Source organism: Loxodonta africana, chromosome X (genome assembly GCF_030014295.1).
Source record: "Loxodonta africana isolate mLoxAfr1 chromosome X, mLoxAfr1.hap2, whole genome shotgun sequence".
Taxonomy (NCBI): Eukaryota; Metazoa; Chordata; class Mammalia; order Proboscidea; family Elephantidae; genus Loxodonta; species Loxodonta africana.
The window spans coordinates 124,434,046-124,456,034 of record NC_087369.1 but is presented as its reverse complement, the minus strand read 5'-3'; the positions used below and the strand labels follow the sequence as shown (position 1 = coordinate 124,456,034).

Here is a 21,989-nt window from a genome sequence, read left to right as displayed (position 1 = left end):
TAGAAAAAAAAGAACACTTGAAAAGAATTTAGGGCCTTTTTCCTCAGTGATATTTGAAAGGCAACAAGACAGATCTAAGTTGAAATCTTGGTTCCATTTCTTACTAGCTCTGTGACCATCAGGAAGTTATTGAGTTAATCTCTTATCTGACTGACCTGAGCTTTCTTAGCTCCTTTAAAAAATAAAATAAAAAAAGAAGGGAGGAAGGTATCTTAGTCATCTAGTGCTGCTATAACAGAAATACCACAAGTGGATGGCTTTAACAAAGAGGAATTTATTCTCTCACAGTCTAGGAGGCTAGAAGTGCAAATTCAGGGTGCCAGCTCCAGGGGAAGGCTTTCTTTCTTTGTTGACTCTGGGGGGAGGTCCTTGTCATCAGTCTTCCCCAGTCAAGGAGCTTCTCCTGGCTCTTGTTTCTTGGTGGTATGAGGTCCCCATGTCTCTCTGCTCGCTTCTCTCTTTTATATCTCAAAAGAGATTGGCTTAAGACACAACCTAATCTTGTAGATTGAGTCCTGCCTCATCAACATAACTGCCACTGATCCCACCTCATTAACATCATAGACGTAAGATTTGCAACACATAGGAAAAATCCTCAGAAGACAAAATGGACAATCACAGAATACTGGGAATCACGGCCTAGACAAGTTGACGGATATTTGGGAGGGACACACTTCAGCCCATGACAGGAGGACAATACTTGTAACTATCACCAAAGAGTTATTGTGAGGATTAAACAAGCAAACAAAAAATGGGTTTAAAACACTTAGCAAAGTGTCTGGTAAATAGATATGCAAATGTTAGCCATTATTATTATTTACTACTTACTAGCCAGAGGTTTTACATGAGAAGGAATTAACATTCAAGCCAATAATTATAATTTCTATTTCAATATACTGCTTAATTCTGTGCCAGGCAATGTTTTTGGTGCTTCTCACATATGAACTTTTAAAATGCTAACTGCAACCCTAGAGGTAGGTACTCTTTTTATATCCATTCTATACATGAGAAGGACAAGGAATAGAGTGCTCAAATACTTTGTCCAGTGTTACGAATTGATTTGTGTCTCCCCCCAAATATGTGCTGGAATCCTAACCCCTATACCTGTGCATACTGTGCTGGAATACTCGTTCGTTAGAAGCAACGATGATGAGACTTCATCTTATGTACTTTGGACATGTTAGGAGGGACCAGTCCCTGGAGGACATCATGCTTGGTACAGTAGAGGGCCAGCAAAAGAGAGGAAGACCCTCAATGAGATGGATTGACACAGTGGCTGCAACAGTGGGCTCAGGCATAACAACGATTGTGAGGATGGTGCAGGACCGGGCTGTGTTTCGTTCTGTGGTACATAGGGTCACTATGAGTCAGAACTGACTTGATGACACCTAATAACAATGAATAAAAAAAAATTTTTTTTTCCCTGTGGATGTAATTCCACTTGGGAATAGGGTTTTCTTTGTTATGTTATCAGTGTAGGGTGTTTCCTAAACCTAACCACTACTGAGTTTTAAAAAGAGCAGATTAGACACAGGAGAAATCACATGCAGAAGGAAGGAGACTGATGCTGTCTGAAGACAAAGGAGGCAGACGAATCTGCAAGCCCAGGATCTCTGGCTACTAGAGGCTGAAATAGACAAGGCAGTACCTCCTCCTAGATCCTCATGTTGAATTTGGACTTCTAGCTTCCTAAACTGTGAGAAAATAGATTTCTGTTTGTCATGGATTGAATCGTGTCCCCCAAAAATACGTGTATCAATTTGGCTAGGCCATGATTCCCAGTACTGTGTGATCCTCCACCATTTTGTCATCTGATGTGATTTTCCTGTGTTGTAAATCCTGTCTTTTGTGTGGTTAAATCCTGTCTTTATGATGTTGATGAGATACGATTAGCAGCAGTTATGTTAATGAGGCAGGACTCAATCTACAAGATTGGATTGTGTCTTGAGCCAATCTCTTTTGAGATGTAAAAGAGAGACCCGAGCAGAGAGACATGGGGGCCCAAGTCCTGATCAAGGCCGATACCTCAGATCATACGTGGTGACCCGCTGAATTTAATCTTTTTTTTTTTTTAGTCAGTGGAGGAAAAGAAACTAACCATGATTCCCTCAGTAAGGGCGAGTGAACAGGGAAGAGCCCAGCGCCGAATCCCCAGCCCAAGGTGGGGCACAGGAAATGTAGCACAGGGAAGACCCACTCCCTGTCACCACTTGTAGGGGACCTCATACCAGCAAGAAAGCAGCGCTGAGAGCAGAGCATGACCTTCGGACCGGAGACTCCTGCACAGAGAGCTCTTAGACTGGGGAAGATTGATGACAAGGACCTTCCTCCAGAGCCAACAGAGAGGAAACCTTCCCCTGGAGCTGGCACAATGAATTTGGAGTTCTAGCCTCCTAGATTGTGAGAGAGTAAGTTTCTTTTTGTTAAACCCATTCACTTGTGGTATTTCTGTTATAGCAGTACTAGATAACTAAGACACTATTCTTTAAAGTGACAAAATCGTTTTGATTCTCCTGGAATCCAGATTTCTAGGTTCATGGAATTGGGGTGACCCACATAGTCTATCCACCGTTAGGTGTCTTTTTTGGACCTTGAAGGAACTGGTTCCCTGGAGTTACCTTCAGGTCAAACCAATAGCTTTGTAAGCAGCTTAGCAGAGAGCGTTTTGCCTTAGGCATTGAGTTCTTTTGGAAAATTATGTGCAGCCAGCTTTGAGAATCAGGAACGTCAGGGTCTGACTAGAGGCTGTTTTAGGATGCATGGCATGTCCTTGGTGACTGTTTCTATAACCTGCCCTGCACTTTGATGCTATCTTTTTGAGAAATCAATGTAACAATGACCTATAAGACCTGTTTTCACTGTCCCCTCTTAGGACAGCCTTCTCTGATTCATATCTACTCACAATATATTCCTTTACACTAATTTTTGGTGTTTCTCTAAGCAATTTAGGTTTTTGACAAATATACCCAATTGTGGCAAGTGGGGATTCAAACCCAGAAAGTTCAGGTTTTCAAAGTCTGTGCTCTTTACCATTGCAGTATGCAGATAAAGAGTGAGACTAGAACCAAAAGGAGATGGGGAATGCAGAGTAGAGAATGGACACAGGTTCAAGGTGAACAGGTCAGAAACTGCAAACTGAGAGTTTGGGTTGGTCCAGCATCATCATGGACTGTTTACCTAAATAAGTTAGCTCCTATTTTAAGTGACTGATAAGCTTGCAAGTCAACTTACAATCAAATTGAGAAAATGTTCAATATACGACTATGACTATAGGGTTGCTATGAGCCTGAACTGACTCGACGACAATGGGTTTTGGATTGAAGAGGACAGGTTTGGTCTTGTCTTTTACCAGAGAAATGACAATTCTGGGCAATAACTTAAACTGATATCTTTCTTTTGTTGTTGCAGTTGTTAGTCCACTAAATCTTTTGCCCTTATGCTGAAAGCCTACTTGAGCATAAAGTGCTATCTTTCAGACCTGAGGGTGATCTCCTATTTCTCTAAAAATATTCAGGAAACTGAGGCTAATATTAGCCACCTGGGGTCCGTGCCCTGGAGCAGTCGAGCCATTGAAATGTACTCCAAGTTAGAAAGAGTGCGAAAGTTTATTCAAGAGATGTATATATATATATATCACTGGGGACCCGGCAGCAACACAGGCTGCTCTCTATGGAGTCCCAAAGAGCAATTTTTACACCAGCTTATATATAATTTTGGCCAGGATTACCTAATGTTTTTAAGCACATGGCCCACAGATGGTCATATACATCACAAAACAACTACAAGAAACGATTAAACTAAAGATATGCATGTCAGACATCTGCACTCTGTATGTTTGTAACAGGCTGAAAAAAACTTACATAAGAATCTCTTGGCTAGTGGAACTGGCCTGCCAAGTCCACTCTGACTTAGACAAGGAGCAAGAAAGAAAGATGCAGATCAAAAGCCCCAGGCAGCCTTCCTGGCTGCCATCTTGCAGGCTGAAGGCCATTTCTCAGAACAAAGAAGAGGAGAGAGACCAAGGCCACAGGAGCCAAGAGGGCTCTGCACCCCTTTGGAAGAGACCAGTGCAACTGGTGCAATAAAAAATGCTAATAGATGACTTAGAGTATCATTATGGCATTAGTTATATCAAGGTTTCAATCGCCCATTTTGAGTAGGAGAAAACATGTTGCAAAGTATTAGGGTCACACTAACATGAGATGGGGGGCGGGGAAAACTTGTAGTTTCCAAGGGTGATGAAAGCCAGACACCTGTTTGACTACGTGCCCGTTAAAACCAACCAACCAACCCGTTGCGTTTGAGTCAGTTCTGACTCATAACGACCCTGTAAGGACAGAGTAGAGCTGCCCCACTGGGTTTCATGGAGCGCCTGGTGAATTCGAACTGCCGACCTTTTGGTTAGCAGCTGTAGCTCCTAACCACTATGCCACCAGGGTTTCATGACTACGTGCATTTGGGGAAATAACTACCTGGAGCTCCCAACCAAGCAGTCAGTGTGCAAGAGGGCGGCGATGGTCAACGAACGCGAAAGGGTTAATACGGGAGTTGTGGCGGGGGGGGAGAGAGCAGAGGCGAAGGGGACTGTGGGAGCTCCGTTGTACGTCACTCCGTGGGCACCTGGGAAATGTGCAGTGTTCGTCTCTATAATGGCCGCCCTTTGGTAAGCGAGATGGGCGGGGGAGGGTCGGGCCCCCACCACGGCCGCTGCTCTCGGAAGCCGTCGGCCTCCGCCGGGAGAGCGGAGGAGGCGGAGGTGTGTAGCAGGTCTTACGGGCTGAGAGCGAAGGAACTGCACGTAGGCATGTCCTGCCCCCTGCCTTGCAGGGGTAGGGGAACGGAAGTGAGAGGACGGGGGGAACGGAGAGACTGATGGACCTGGTGGCGAGAATTGATGACGTCGTCTAGGATTAAGGGGATACGCAACTTTGTTGTGTGTGTGTATGTTGACGTTGAGATGTGTGAATCTTCTAGTTATTTGGTGTTGGGAACAGGCTGAGGCTAAGGGAGAGGCGGCGACAGATGAAAGTAAAATCAGCAGGACGAAAACGTGTCATCAGCCAGACACCAGCACATCTGAGTTGTTCCTACAAGGGATGATTTTCTTGTAGCGACCTGGGCCCCTGGTTTCAGATTTTGCTTTTAATGAGTTGGTTGATTTTCTTTAACAAATGAGCAAGTACTTGCTCTTCGTCGATACTGCATAGAGGCTCTAGATGAGGAGAGGAATTAGTCAGCCTTCATTCTAGACATTTTCAGCCTGGCACTTGCTACCCGGAGTCCCTGGGTGGTGCAAACGTGTTAACACCTTGGCTGCTAACCAAAAGGTTGGAGGTTTGAGCCCACCCAGAGGAGCCTTAGAAAATGGGCCTGGCGATCTACTTCTGAAAAATTAGCCATTGAAGCCCCCCTGTGGAGCACAGTTCTACTCTGACACACTTGGGGTCGCTTGAGTCAGAGTTGACTCAATGGCAACTGCTATCTGCATTTGGAGATGGGCGATTACAATATAAGGAGATAGAAGATGTACTAGGGTGCCATCAAACTCACTTGGGGGTGGGGTATGGGATGATTCTTTTTTTTCAATAATTTTTATTGTGCTTTAAGTGAAAGTTTACAAATCAAGTCAGTCTGTCACATATAAGCTTATATGCACCTTACTACATACTCCCATTTACTCTCCCCCTAATGAGTCAGCCTGCTCCCTCCTTCCAGTCTCTCCTTTCATGACCGCTTTGCCAGCTTCTAACCCCCTCTACCCTGCCATTGGGATAATTCTTTGTTGTGATTTTACATATATTTTCAATATAAAATAAGGACAAGACTATGTGCAATGTTTTTCCATGCACATTCCCGTTTAGCACAGGTGCAGCTGCCTGGAGAACTGAGTAGTACTTAAGGCCTAAACTAGTTTATTTCTGGTGAGAGCTTTTGCCTATCACACTGGCACTTCCAGGATCTCGGTGGGACAGTTTCACCCGAGCGCAAGGCCTCTCCTGGCAAATAGACCATCAAGCTCTGGGTAGGACTATAGTGCCAGACTCGCAGGCTCTCTGGCCTAAGCATTTGAACCATTTCTGTGCCAGGACTTTGGTTTTCCAGTAAACTCAGTTCACAGGAGGGAATTGTGCACCCACCAGAAATCCTAAGCAAACTTTTTTTAAAGCTTCTGGATCATCAAACATGCTGCTATGGTCACTAGTTTACCAGAGAAACAACAGTGTGGTAAACCAAAACCAAACCAAAACCCACTGCCATCGATTCCAACTCACAGAGACCCTATAGGACAGAGCAGAACTGTCCCGTAGGGTTTCCAAGGAGCGCCTGGCAGATTCAAACTTCTGACCTTTTGGTTAGCAGCCATAGCACTTAACCACTGCGCCACCAGGTGTGGTAGACAATCTGAATCAGTGGTTCTTAAACTGTAGTGTCATTTTGCTGGGTCACCCACAGAGTTGCTGATTCAGTTGGTCTAGGGTGGGCCCTGGAATTTACATTTCTAACAAGTTACCAGGAGACTCTGATGCCTCTGGTCCTGGAAAACTACTAGTCTAAACACAACTAACAATAGCAAACCTGAAAGGACATCTATAGGGAAGGCTAGGCACACACTTCTAAAGGTCAAGGGCGTCTGAATTAAGCCTCCATAGATATGGAAAGGAGCCCTGGTGGCACAGTGGTTAAACGTTCAGCTACTAACCAAAAGGTTGGCAGTTCGAATCCACCAGCTGCTCCTTTGAAACTCTATGGGGGCAGTTCTACTCTGTCCTATAGGGTGTGCTATGAGTCAGAATCAACTCAATGGCAATGGGTTTGGTTTTCTTTTTAGATATGGAATGGAGTCCTTGGGTGGTGCAAACGGTTATTGTGCTCAGGCTAATGTGCTTAGCTGCTAACTGAAAGGTTGAAGGTTCGAGTCCACCTAGAAGCACCTGGGAGAAAGGCCTGGCAATCTACTTCCAAAAAAATCAACCATTGGAAACCCTATAGAGCGCAGTTCTACTCTGACACACATGGGGTCCCATGAGTCAGAATTAACTTTACAGCAACTGATAGATATGAAATAAAATGGCTTTGTTTTTGTTGCTTGTACGTTTTAGATGGTTATGCAAAGGTGAATCTTCCTGAACTAAACAAAGCAAGGTTTGCATCAGCTTTTTCTTGAACAGTAGGTGTTGGAGTGCCTTGTACCATAAATTTTTTAAAAAAACACAAACTGGCTATTTTCTATTCCAGTTCTTTGCTGAGTTATATCCAAGTAGCTCATATCCCCACTTTTTTTTTATTGTGTTCTCACCAGAAAAAAGATGGGAGTGCTCCTAATTTCTAGTAATAAAATTATATTTGAAGTTTAAAAAAATAAATAAGCAGTTGTGACAATCTGATCCAGAAAAATTAGTATAAGGAGCCAGAATTGAGAAGGTGTGATTGAAACCTCCTCCCTCCTCATAGGAATAATCAGTTTATTCACTCTAGAACACAGAGAATCAAAAATCCTACTGTGTCAGTGCTTATCTTGAAGCCTTCCTTTAAGAATTGGCCCTAAACAGTCTCCTGGAGGGTAGCAGTCCATGGTTTAAGGTGCCCTCAGCCCCTTCCAGGAACTTGAAAAAGACCAGGACACATTTTCAGAAATGTCAATGCTGGATCCCAAATCTCTCCCCCAGGCCAGTTACAAACAAAACAAATGAAACCCCAAAACCAAACACACAGACACTGCAAACAACAAAAAAAAATCCAAACTGGCCTGGGACTGTTGTGAGTCTCTGCAGGGGCCAGCAAATGCTAGAATGGCCAGTGCCGTGAATGTTTCAGAAATATTAAGAATCTAATCATGCCTACATTCTGAGAGAGTCAGTAGGATACTCACACACATGACTCTTGAAAATTAACTTTTGCACATGGTTGGTGAGCCTCTCACTTGCACTTGTGCACTGATCCCGCCACCTTGATTTAGGAAATAATATTGAAATCATTATTCCCTGTCCTTGAGCATAGAGCATATGACCCAGCTGGAGCTGTGCTCACAGGGACACATCAACTGGGCCCTGAGGTATAAAGACAATACCAAACCAAAAACCAAACCTGCTGCCATTGAGTCCATTCTGACTCATAGCAACCGTAGAGGACAGAATAGAACTGCCCCATAGGGTTCCCAAGGAGAGCCTGGTGGATCTGAACATTGCCAACTTTTTGGTTAGCAGCCATAGCTCTTAGCCACTACGGCCACCAGGGTTTCCATAAAGACAATAGCTAGGATAATCTTGGAAAATATCTTTTAGGGAACGTTTCATATAAGCCAATCAAACAGAACACAAAAGACTTTCCACTCTTATCTTTTTCCATTAGCATTTAGTGAATAGATTTGTTAGACCAGTGAAGACCCTCCTGACATTACTGAAACCTGTACCAATGATTGTTAAGAAATACTTCAAAATGCAGGATCACAGTTCTAGCCAATCTGTGAAAAGGTGAAGCTTTCAGTGGTTTTGCCCATTTGTAATGTTAATATATACGGATGATTCTGTACGGATTCCTCGGACTCGGGCACATGGGGTTGTGGCAGCGTGCTTGTCCGTTTTCCCACTTTTGTCTGTTCTGTAATATTTCCTTGGACTCGGGCAGACATAGCTCTGGCGGCATGCTTGTCCGCTTCCCACTTTTGCCTTTTTGAATATGTGCCAAATAAAACTTTTTTTTGCTTTACTAAAATTTGTGATGTTTTTACCCTACAGCACCCTCCATGCTACTTCTCATCTCTACCTAATCCACACCTGGTCTTACAGGTGGCACAACTTTCTATAAAATGTGGGGAGAGAAAAAGAAATATAACAAACCTACGTTGGTTTGACTATGCAGCATGATTTCCTAAATAGGAATGATTTAATTTTGTTGCATGAACACTCAGTATCTCAGGGACCCGGAGAGTGAACAGATACTAAAGAGAATTGTGGACGTGTGTGTCAGAGCAACAAATAACAGGATTACACCAAAGTTCAAGTTCAGGTGGGATTGTTTTCAACCCAATTTCTCGCTAGTTACAGCTGGCTCCCTGAAAAACTTTAAATTAGTGTATCTCTAAGCTGAAGTGGAAGGAGCCCTGGAGGTGCAGTTGTTAAAAAGCTCAACTGCTAACCAAAAGTTTGGTGGTTCTGTTACTAGAGAATGGCCTCTGTTTTTGTCTTTGGTGTAGGAAAGAAATCAAACACTGAGACAGATAGTGCCAAACGAGCAGAGGTTTATTAGCAATCACAGGATTAGTAGTAAAAGTACACTTGACTAGGAGGTGTCAAGCGGACTACTCAGGTAAAGAGAGAATCTGAGAGCCCCATAGTCCTTTTCTTAGGGTTTTATACCCTTCTTGTCTCTTAATCTGTCTCTGTTAACATTGAAAGGCCAGGACAGGACTGTCTATGGAGACTGTTTCTTTAGTTTAAGGTTTAACTATGTAGGGACCATCTCATTGAGGAATGTCACCACCCCCTGCCACTTCCTCTTCCCAAGTGCAAGCTCTCCCCCGCCCTTACATCTTTCCCCCCTCAAGTGCCATTCTCCTAAATCTTTGGGGTTGTTGAAGGGGGGTGGTCTGTCTTCTGTAGCTACTTCTTGCTGTCACTGGGGCGTAGAGCTGGCCCTAGGAGAGGCACTTGTTCCCTAATGGGGGATTTGCTTGACTCCGGGAGCCGAGGATGGAAGCGCTGGGCAGCTCGATCCAAAGGGCTTTCAGGACTTGTATTATTTGATGAAGTCTGAATTACAGCCATTTGTAATTGAAACTTTTGTAACCTGGAGGATACAAAACAAGTTAGTATTTTAAAGAGGCAGGGCCCAAATAGTAAAAGAAGAGTCAAAGACATTAAAGGGCCAAAGAATGGTGTTTTCTTGGGGCCCTTGGTCTACAGTAGCCAGTTTATTGAAATTGGTAGGTTTTATTTTGTAGGCTTTTATTATCTCAACCAGGCACACTAACATGTGGTCTCTCGCCTGTCTCCCTCCTTGGGTATTATAATCCCATCACGGGTCTATGCCTGGGACTGCAGCGGCACCCTTGGGGTAGGCCTGTTGGTTTTGTATATATAGCCCATCTGCAAATTGTCTGGCTGTCTCGGTGAGATTTAATCTTTCTCCCTGGGTGATTGAGTGGTTGCAGATTATCTTATGTCTTTCCAACCCAAATCAAAGGTGTTAAGTTCTTAAATTTTTCTATATAGTTGTTAGGGTCGTCAGAGAAACTTCTTAGCTCTGTTTTTAGTTTTCTTAAGTCTTGTATTGAAAGAGGAACCTGCACCCTGACTCATCTATTAGGGCCAGCCACTTCTTGAAGGGGGCACAGGTAAGGTGGTGAAGGTGCTGTGGGCGAGGAATTGGAGTAGGGAGGAGTAGAAGGAACAGACATTTCTTTAGTATTTAAGGATGGGGTTGCAGGGTTGGTAGGGTTTGGGTCTAAGGTGTCTATTGTTTGGTTTGTAACGATGGCGAGAACTGCAGGGTCTATCTTACACTTTTTACACAATTCTGGATTTTCCCTTAAGGCCATAAAAACCTGGACATCAGGGACCACTGTCCATTTGCCTTGTGTCCGGCAAAACAGATCTAGCTGAAGGATCGTATGATAATTCAAACTTCCCTGTTGTGGCCAAATCTATTTCCCAGTTTGTTTTGAGGCCACGTAGTGTTACAAAAGAAGACTAATCTCCTTCTCTTCAGGGTTTGAGGGTCAAACCTGTCCCGATTTTTGAGGATACATCCCAGAGGCAAGGCTGGTGGTACTGAGTTTTGGTTTCCCATCTGGAAAGAAACAGAGTGAGTCATGGGGGTAGGACATCTCCTGTGCCCCCTGTGTTAAATCACTGCCCAGAGAAGGCGTCCCTTCTCACGCCTGGGCTTCCAGAATTAACTAGTCTTACTGTGTAGCCTGCACCTGAAGTTTCTTGCCTAGAAACTTCCTACTGCCTCCGTCCTAGGGGTCTTTGCTTACATTTGGGCTTCCAGAATTAACTTGTCTTACTGTGTTTTTTTTTTTTTACTGTGTAGCCTGCCCTGAAGTTTCTTGCTTAGAAACTTCCTACTGTGTTGGGCTTCCAGAAGTAACTAGTCTTACTGTGTAGCCCGCACCTGAAGTTTCTTGCCTAGAAACTTCTACTGCCTCTGTCTCAGGGGCCCTTGTTCTTGCCTATGTCTGCCGTCTTGGCGGGACATGAACCTATGTATTTGTTGATGTCCTTGTTCTGCCAAGAAAATAATTATCGCATACCCTGCTAGCCATTTTAGGGTGGGGGTCCTTTGTGCCGCTGTCTGGGAAGCCTTCATTTTATTGGCAAACTTTACTATCCATTGAAGCTGATACCTTGATTGTCTCGCCCCCTGACACACTGCATAATCTTGGGGGTCCCTTGGAATTGGGCGGAGGAGATGATTTAGCATTTGTGGGAACCCCTCTTCTGTCCATACCCAAGAAGGGGTAATCTTATTATTTTCTGGGTCCCTCCCTTCCTTTTCTCTGCAGAGCCAGCAAACCCATTCCTCATGTCTGCCCCTCTCTGTATACTTTATGAATTGTTCTTGCACGCTGAAAGAGGGAATCAGGGCACGGAGGGCTGTCATAAAGTAGACTCCTGTAGCCCACTTCTTTGTATACTCTCGGACATTCAAATTCTTTGTGAGGGGGGTAACAGATATAGCTTTAGTTAGTCTAATGAATAACCTTAAGATTCTTGATTCAATGAGGCAGACCAGAGTGTCCCTATTCATTCTTTTATAACATGAAAGCAGGAGGAGCTGATCAAGGAAAGGCCGCCTGTGTTTAGCTTCACAATGGCGGTATAAACAGGAAAGGGACAGAGGTTCTTCACTGGAAAAATTATCCCTTAGCCTATCACAAATACAGCACTGATCCCTTTTGCAAAGCACACACGGAGGATATAGATGTAAGTAGGTTAGCCAGAAGTTGGGTGGGGCTGAGAGGTGCAAAAGGTAGGTGGATGACTGGTCCCTTAAAGAGACTCGCCGACTTGGCATGACTATTGCTGAGGTTAGCAGGGGACAGGTGTTCTGGGTCAAAAATGTGCTACTTTGTGAGCGGGACTCCTAGAGGCTGTGACCCCTCTAGTCAGCCAGCGCTTCTCTAACGTGTTTCAGGTTCTCTTCTGGTTGTCTAAGACAGGGCACTCAGAGCACTGGATGACCAATCCTTATGCGTGCTCCCCGGACGAACCTGATTGTTAATTAAGTGAAGTTGGAAGTCCCTGTGAGGCCTCTGCATGTCTCGGGTTTCCTCCTCGAAGCGGAGCGAGGAAGTGTCTCTTTTCTTCAGAGTCTTAAAGAATTAGACACTCACTATTACCGTATTCTTGTTAATAGTCAGACCAAGTACAGGCAAATCTTTCTAGACTTCTCAGACCTCTCTCTCAAGAAGAAACAAAACACACACACACAGAGGTAGGGATACCTTGGTGCTGGGCTGGAAAGAAAGAGAGCCTGTGCTCTGAGGCGGACTCACCACTTCCCGGACGAAAGGGTAGGAAGCTTGTGATCCAAGTCACGGCACCAGAATATGTTACCGGAGAATGGCCTCGGTTCTTGTCTTCGGTGTAGGAAAGAATTCAAACACTGAGACAAATAGTGCCAAGTGAGCAGAGGTATATTAGCAAGCAGAGGGTTAGTAGTAAAAGTACACTTGACTAGGAAGGGTTTTCAAGGCTGCAATCTTCACAGAAGCAGACTGCCACATCTTTCTCCCTCGGAGTGGCTAGTGGGTTCAAACTGCTGACCTTTTGGTTAGCAGCCTACCGCTTAACCACTGAACCTCCAGGGCTCCTTGAGAAGTGTAAAAGGGCAGGAAAAAAAGGGTAATTGTCATAATTAATGTTACATTTTATCTTTGCACAATAAGATTAGAAGAAAAATGAAGAACTCCTTGGCAAGAGGAGGAGGAGGCAGAAATGTTCTGGAATCCAGTATTTGCTACTGAAGAGCCAGTTATCCTGTGTATCCCTATTGTTTTCCCACAGCAGAGGCTTAGGCACCATTATGCCTGAAGCCATGTTGCCCTTAGGTCCTGTGACTGTTGCCGGCAGGAGAGTTCTTGCCGCTGCTGTAGGGATAATCTTTCTGCACTTGATTAGGGGATTTGGAGGAAACCTGGAGGATTTACCTAATTTGATACATATTTTAACTATAGGGCCATTTAATAGCTTCTCGAACTCTAAGGAATTAATATAATTGTCTTCTAAATCCAAAGTCTGACTGAAAGCTGAGGTTCAGGGGATCAGAAATGACCTTGGCAAGAAATGTGTTCTCTGATGTTAAGATCTTTAGAGGAGCCATCAATGCCCTCTAGCCAAAGAACACCAGGAACCCACCTGTGGTTGAACAAGTTGGGTTTTTTACGCATTGCACCAAGGGAGAATGCACACCATGGGAAGCCCCGGGGGCATCTCAGTAGAAGGGGTTAGAAAAGATTTATTACAGCATTTGTTCTCGTGTCAGGTGATTTGGGGAAGGATTTAAAGAACTGGAGTTTTGCTATGGATTTGGATTTTGTCAGGAAGTGGGGTGATTCTATGATTGGGTATCTTAATGAGCCTTATTTAGAAGGACAATAGACTAGAATGAGGATAATTCATAAGGAAGTGGTAGTCACTCATATTAGCCAGAATTAGCCAGAATGGGAGGATGTTTGACAATTTTTGTGGTTTGACCAAAGTTCATGTTTTGTCTCTTTTCAGATAGGGTTACTGCAGTGGTTTTGATTTTTGTCTTGATCCAGCATGGTCACAGAGTGGCCTTGACCGATGTTGATGTCCTGTGAGATTATGTTCATCAGGAGAACCCCAAAGTCTAGCTGTTAAGGACAGGCCAGTTGCTAGCCACACCAAGGCATAGCTGATAGTACCAGGCCAGCTCAGGGGCTGCTTTTACCCTCAGAGTGATCATTTCTAGGTTCAGCAGCCTGTAGAAGATCAAACTCTCTCGCTGCCGAAAGAAGCCAAACCCACTGCTGTCGAGTCGATTCCGACTCATAGCAACTCTATAGGACAGAGTAGAACTGCCCCATAGAGTTTCCAAGGAGTGCCTGGCAGATTTCAACTGCCAGCCTCTTGCCTAGCAGCCGTAGCACTTAACCACTACACCACCAGAGTTTCCATTCATAAATAGTAGAGAAATGGTCTGATGTGATGAACAAGAAAGGTTTGAGGTTGAATGTGGATGGAGGTATTTGATTCCCCTCTAACAGAGCTCAGGAGCCTTAGGTAAAATAGTAGTCCCCTGGGATTATTTCTTCTTTAAAAAAAAAAATCACATCAGAGTATACTTAAGCAAGGTAAGTAGATGGGAGAATGTGACCGATTATATTTTTCAAAGATGACCACAACATTGTCTCTCATCCCGCACTCTCTTCTACAGTGTGACCTTGCCATCCTTCCATTGACAAGTAGGGTAAATGTCCTGACTGCTTTGCCTCTGTCCAGGCAGGCTTTGACTGTATTGACCAACCAAATAGGGAGAAATAAGATGATGTGGCTTCTGAGGCTAGGCCATAAGAGGTGATGCAGCTTTTCTGCCCTTTTCTTAGGGACATTCATTTGTAGAGTCCTGGTTAACATGCTCAGCTGCTAAACCAAAAGGTTGGAGGTTCAAGACCTCCCAGAAGTACCTCAGAAGAAAGACCTGACTATCTACTTCTGAAAAATCAAGCCATTGAAAACCCTACGGAGCACAGTTCTACTCTGACACACATGGGGTCGCCATGAGTTGGAATCACCTCAGTGGCAACTGGTGGTGGTGGTGAGCCTCCAGGTGAGGAGCCCAATTACCCCGAGGCTGCCACGCCGTTAGAGATTTCGGGCCTGTGAGGTGAGGCGACCTACAGATCCTCTGATCAGCAGCCCCAGCTGAGGTTTCAGCCAACAGCCGACACCACCCAGCAGACCTGTCAATGAAGACATCTCTAGATGATTAACGCGCCCAACCATTGAGTCTTCCCACCTGATGAAGCAGAAACAATTTCTGTTGCAATTCCTGAACCACAGAATCCAAGAGCAAAATAAAAAGATTGTTTCATGCCATTGAGTTTTGATGTGGTATATTATGAAGCAATAGTAACCTCATCAGAGGTAGCAAGTTTGGTTAACTTAAAGGGAGCAAAGAGGGCAAGGATGTGGTAGAGAGGAAATTGGCTAGTTGCCAAAGCATTTAGCTTTGCTTATCTGTGACAAGCTGGGAACCCTGAGCATCAAAGGCAAGCTTAGACAAGAACTGAGGGGCAGGGGGAGGAAGAGACCATTCACAAGTGAAGAGGAGTTACCGGACACCCTGAGGCACCATTCCCAGAGCGGCAGTGGTGCCGGGCTGGTACTAGCGTTCAGCCACAGTTTCCTCAGGGAGAAGCAGCCAGCCCCACGGCCTACTCACACCTCTGGAAACTGAGAAGAACAGCGCTCTCAGCAAAAGCTAAGTACTTGCGTATATTTTACCATGCCCACCCCCCACCCCCAAGCCAGCTTCAGCAGCTGAATCCCTGGGCCCGAGATAGGCCCTGTTGAGCACCTAGAGCCATCCTCCCGGCTTTGGGGAAGGAAAAAATTTGCATTTGGGGGAAAAGATAATTTGCTAGCTCCAATAACTGGGGGAGCTCAAGACAGAACTGGCTCCCGTCCAGGCATAAACCATCCATGGACCTTGAGCACCTTTCCCTTCTACATGGACCTGTGTAGGCCTATTTCGGGAGAATAGGCCCTTGTTGGCAAACTCCAACCATTTCAGCTGTGTGGTGGAGAGGTGGGTGTTTGACATTTGACATAGCTTTGCCTATTAAACCAGGTCCTCACCTATCCACATCAGGGACCTAAGGACTGGTAGCTCCACTCAGGTCACCCAGCCACCCGTGACAGGGGTCCAAAGATAACTGGTACCTCCCAGTCCTTACAACCAAAAACTTTGGGTGCCCATGGTCCCTCTGCAGAACCCACCCACCTGCATGCTCTAGGGAAGAGGGACGCGTTTTCCTCAGAGACACCTGGGGGTTGGTTCTCAGCCCCCTGCCTTATTCCAAGCATGACCCCCTGCTGCAATCAGATACCGGTATATACGCCAATCACCCCTGCCCCTCTAAGACTGTAGGACAGAGGACAGAGCCTGTACCACACACTTCATGATCAGCTACCTGGAAACCTGAGCTGAATTCATATAAGAAAACTGAATGGACTCCTAGACTGATATACCTGGTAACAGCTCTAGCCAGCTGGGGACAGGACAACAGAGCTCCAAAGGTGAAAATAATCAAGCTAGCTCACTCAAGCAACCCATAGGGGTATACCAAAACAAAACGAAGCAAGCAGCTACAACACAGTAAGCAAGCATAAACTAATACAATAACTTAGAGATGGCTCGGAGACAACAGTCAATATCAAGTCACATAAAGAAACAGACCATGATCACCTCAACAGGCTCTCAAAACAAAGAATCCACGGATCTTTTAGATGAAAGTGCGTTCCTGGAATTACCAGATGCAGAATACAAAAGTTTAATATACAGAACCCTTCAGGACATGAGGAAAGAAATGAGGCAATATGCAGAACAAGCCATGGAACACACAGATAAAGCAACTGAAGAAATTAGAAAGATTATTCAGGAATATAATGAAAAGTTTAATAAGCTGGAACAATCCATAGACAGCAATCAGAAATTCAGAAGATTAACAATAAAATTACAGAATTAGACAACTCAATAGAAAGTCAGAGGAGCAGAATTGAGCAAGTAGAAGCTAGAATTTCTGAACTCAAAGATAAATCACTTGGCGCTAATATATTTGAAGAAAAATCAGATAAAAGAATTAAAAAAAATGAAGAAACCTTAAGAATCATGTGGGACTCTATCAAGAGAAATAACCTATGAGTGATTGGAGTACCAGAACTGGGAGGGATAACAGAAAATACAGAGAGAATTGTTCAAGATTTGTTGGCAGAAAACTTCCCTGATATTGTGAAAGATGAGAAGATATCTATTCAAGATGCTCATCGAACTCCACATAAGGTAGATGTTAAAAGAAAGTCACCAAGACATATTATAATCAAACTTGCCAAAACCAAAGATAAAGAGAGAATTATAAGAGCAGCGAGGGGTAACCGAAAAGTCACCTACAAAGGAGAGCCAATAAGAATAAGCTCAGACTACTCGGCAGAAACCATGCAGGCAAGAAGGCAATGAGATGACATATTTAAAAAATTGAAGGAAAAAAATTGCCTGCCAAGAATCATATATCCAGCAAAACTGTCTCTTAAATATGAAGGTGAACTTAAGACATTTCCAGATAAACACAAGTTGAGGGAATTCATAAAAATGAAACCAAAACTACAAGAAATACTAAAGAGAGTTCTTTGGTTAGAAAATCAATAATATCAAGTATGAACCCAAGACTAGAACACTGGGCAGAGCAACCAGAAGTCAACACAGACAGGGAAATCCAAAAAAACAAAGCAAGATAATGAAAAAAAGCTCAAAACAGGGTAACAGCGTTGTTATTATATAAAAGAAGACAACATTAAAATAATAAAGAGGGACTAAGAAATGTAATCATACACCTTCCATATGGAGAGGAAGATAACAGCAATACAAAGAAATAAAAGTTGGTTTTAAATTTAGAAAAATAGGGGTAAATAATAAGGTAACCACAGAGGAGACAAACTATCCTACTCAACAAAATAAAATACAAGGGAAAAATAATAAAGACTCAGCAGAAACAAAATCAACAACAATATGAGGAAAGGACAATATATATATATATTTTTTACTCAGCACATAAAATTAAGTGGGAAAAAGAAACTGTCAAAAACACAAAAAAAAGACATCAAAATGATAGCACTAAATTCATACCTATCCGTAATTACCCTGAATGTAAATGGACTAAATGCACCAATAAAGAGACAGAGTGGCAAAATGGATTAAAAAACAAGATCCGTCTATATGCTGCCTACAGGAGACACACCTTAGACTTAGAGACACAAACAAACTAAAACTCAAAGGATGGAAAAAAATATATCAAGCAAACAAAAATCAAAAAAGAGCAGGAGTGGCAATATTAATTTCTGACAAAATAGACTTTAAAGTTAAATGTATCATAAAGGATAAGGAAGGACACTATATAATGATTAAAGGGACAATACACCAAGAAGATATAACCATATTAAATATTTATGCACCCAATGACAGTGCTGCAAGATACATAAAACAAAGTCTATCAGCATTGAAATGTGAGGTACATAGCTCCACAATAATAGTAGGAGACTTCAACACACCACTTTTGGTGAAGGACAGGACCTCCAGAAAGAAGCTCAATAAAGACACGGAATATCTAAATGCCAGCACAGAAAAGCACAGAATATTACCAAACTCATTCTATGAAGCCACCATATCCCTGATACCAAAACCAGGTAAAGACACCACAAGAAAAGAAAATTATAGAGTTACATCCCTCATAAACGTAGATGCAAAAATCCTCCACAAAATTCCAGCCAATAGAATTCAACAACATATCAAAAAAATAATGCACCATGACCAAGTGGGATTCATACCAGGTATGCAGGGGTGGTTCAACATTAGAAAAACAATTAATGTAAACCACCACATAAATAAAACAAAAGACAAGAATCACATGATTTTATCCATCGATGCAGAAAAGGCATTTGACAAAGTTCAACACCCATTCATGATAAAAACTCTCAGCAAAGTAGGAATAGAAGGAAAATTCCTCAACATAGTAAAGGGCATTTATACAAAGCCAAAAGCCAACATCACCCTAAATGGAGAGAGCCTGAAAACATTCCCGTTGAGATTGGGAACCAGACAAGGATGCCCTTTATCACCGCTCTTATTCAACATTGGGCTGGAGGTTCTAGCCAGAGCAATTAGGCTAGATAAAGAAATAAAGGGCATCCAGATTGGCAAGGAAGAAGTCAAAGTATCTCTCTTTGCAGATGACATGATCTTATACACAGAAAACCCTAAGGAATCCTCCAGAAAACTACTGAAACTAATAGAAGAGTTCAGCAGAGTATCGGGATACAAAATGAACGTACAAAAATCAGTTGAATTCCTCTACACCAACAAAAAGAACATCGAAGAGGAAATCACCAAATCAATACCATTCACAGTAGCCCCCAAGAAGATAAAATACTTAGGAATAAATCTTACCAGAGATGTAAAAGACTTACACAAAGAAAACTACAGTACACTTCTGCGAGAAACCAAAAGAGACTTATGTAAGTGGAAAAACATACCTTGCTCGTGGATAGAAAGACTTAACATTATTAAAATGTCTATTCTACCAAAAGCGATCTATACATTTAATGCAATTCCAATCCAAATCCCAAAGACATTCTTTAATAAGATGGAGAAACAAATCACCAACTTCATATGGAAGGGAAAGAGGCCCCGGATAAATAAGGCATTACTGAAAAAGAATAACAAAGTGGGTGACCTTACTTTACCTGATTTTAGAACCTATTATACTGCCACAGTAGTCAAAACAGCCTGGTACTGGTACAACAGATACATGGACGAATGGAACAGAATTGAGAATCCAGACATAAATCCATCCACATATGAGCAGCTGATATTTGACAAGGGCCCCAAAACAGTTAAATGGGGAAAAGACAGTCTTTTTAACAAATGGTGCTGGCATACCTGGATATCCATCTGCAAAAAAATGAAACAAGACCCATACCTCACTCCATGCACAAAAACTAACTCAAAGTGGATCAAAGACCTAAATATAAAATCTAAAACGATAAATATCATGGAAGAAAAAATAGGGTTATTAGGAGCCCTAATACATGGCATAAACAGCATACAAAACATTATTAAGAATGCAGAAGAAAAATTAGATAACTGGGAGCTCCTAAAAATCAAACACCTATGCTCATCCAAAGACTTCACCAAAAGAGTAAAAAGACTACTTACAGACTAGGAAAAAGTTTTCAGCTGTGACATTTCTGATCGGCACCTGATCTCTAAAATCTACATAATACTGCGAAAACTCAACTACAAAAAGACAAATAACCCAATTAAAAAATGGGCAAAAGATATGAACAGACACTTCACTAAAGAAGACATTCGGGTACCTAACAGATACATGAGGAAATGTTCACGATCATTAGCCACTAGAGAAATGCAGATCAAAACTACAACAAGATTTCATCTCACTCCAACAAGGCTGGCATTAATCCAAAAAACACAAAATAATAAATGTTGGAGAGGCTGTGGAGAGATGCAACACTTCTACACTGCTGGTGGGAATGTAAAATGGTACAACCACTTTGGAAATCAATTTGGCACTTCCTTAAAAACCTAGAAATAGAACTACCATATGATCCAGCAATCCCATTCCTGGGAATATATCCTAGAGAAATAAGAGCCTTTACATGAACAGATATATGCACACCCATGTTTATTGCAGCACTGTTGACAGTAGCAAAAAGATGGAAGCAACCAAGATACCCATAAACGGACGAATGGATAAATAAATTACGGTATATTCACACAATGGAATACTACGCATCGATAAAGAACAATGAGGAATCTATGAAACATTTCATGACATGGAGGAACCTGGAAGGCATTATGCTGAATGAAATTAGTTGCAAAAGGACAAATATTGTATAAGACCACTATTATAAGAACTTGAGAAATAGTTTAAACTGAGAAGAAAACATTCTTTTCTGGTTACAAGAGGGGGGAGGGTGCAAGAGGGACATTCACTGATTAGATAGTAGATAAGAACTACTTTAGGTGAAGGGAAAGACAACACACAATACAGGCGAGGTCAGCACAACTAGACTAAACTAAAAGCAAGGAAGTTTCCTGAATAAACTGAATGCTTTGAAGGCCAGCATAGCAGGGGCAGGGGTCTGGGGACCATGGTTTCAGGGGACATCGAAGTCAATTGGCATAATAAAATCTATTAAGCAAACATTCTGCATCCCACTTTGAAGAGTGGCGTCTGGGGTTTTGGATGCTAGCGAGTGGCCATCTAAGATCCATCAATTGGTCTCAACCCACCTGGATCAAGGGAGAATGAAGAACACCAAGACATGAGGCGATTACGAGCCCAAGAGACTGAAAGGGCCACATGAACCAGGGACTTCATCAGCCTGAGACCAGAAGAACTAAATGGTGCCCGGCTACAACCGATGACTGCCCTGACAGGGAACACAACAGAGAACCCCTGAGGGAGCAGGAGAGCAGTGGGATGCAGACCCCAAATTCTCTTAAAAAGACCAGGCTTAATGGTCTGACTGAGACTAGAAGGACCCCGGTGGTCATGCCCCCCAGACCTTCTGTTGGCTCGGGATAGGAACCATTCCTGAAGCCAACTCTTCAGACATGGATTGGACTGGACAATGGGTTGGAGAGGGATGCTGGTGAGGAGTGAGCTTCTTGGATCAGGTGGACACTTGAGACTATGTTGGCGTCTCGTGCCTGGAGGGGAGATAAGAGGGTGGAGGGGGTTAGAAGCTGGCAAAATGGACACAAAAAGAGAGAGTGGAGGGAGGGAGCAGGCTGTCTCATTAGGGGAGAGTAACTGGGAGTGTGTAGCAAGGTGTATATGGGTTTTTGTGTGAGAGACTGACTTGATTTGTAAACTTTCATTTAAAGCACAATAAAAATTATTAAAAAAATTTATTTTGCTGTGGTTATATGAAGGAAACCCTGGTGGCATTGTGGTTAAGTGCTACGGCTGCTAGCCAAGAGGCCGGCAGTTCTGATCCACTCGGTGCTCCTTGGAAACTCTGGGGTGGTTCTACTCTGTCCAGTAGGGTCGCTATGAGTCAGAATGGAGTCAATGGCAGTGGGTTTGGTTTGGGTGGTTATGTGAATGCTTGCCTCAGTGTACCTTATTTGAGGTATTTCCTTAAGATGCTTTCATGGTGTTAGTGTTGAAACTGTTTACTTTTATCTGGTGAAGACTTTTAGCTCTTCGATATTACTTG

The 21,989-nt window shown here is 43.1% G+C and overlaps 1 protein-coding gene and 1 long non-coding RNA gene across 2 annotated transcripts in view; one reads left to right on the top strand and one right to left on the bottom strand.

Moving 5' to 3' along the window:
- Positions 1-4,168: 4,168 nt before the first annotated feature.
- On the top strand, positions 4,169-20,113 carry LOC135228975 (uncharacterized). The gene is made up of 2 exons (XR_010319829.1): positions 4,169-4,663; positions 14,576-20,113. It is a non-coding gene; the product is annotated as an uncharacterized LOC135228975 (long non-coding RNA).
- ZCCHC18 (zinc finger CCHC-type containing 18) overlaps positions 15,451-21,989 on the bottom strand; it is a 47,090-nt gene continuing 40,551 nt past the window's right edge. Inside the window, 1 exon segment of the mRNA XM_010594739.3 lies at positions 15,451-21,477. The gene's annotated coding sequence lies outside the window, so the exon portion shown is untranslated.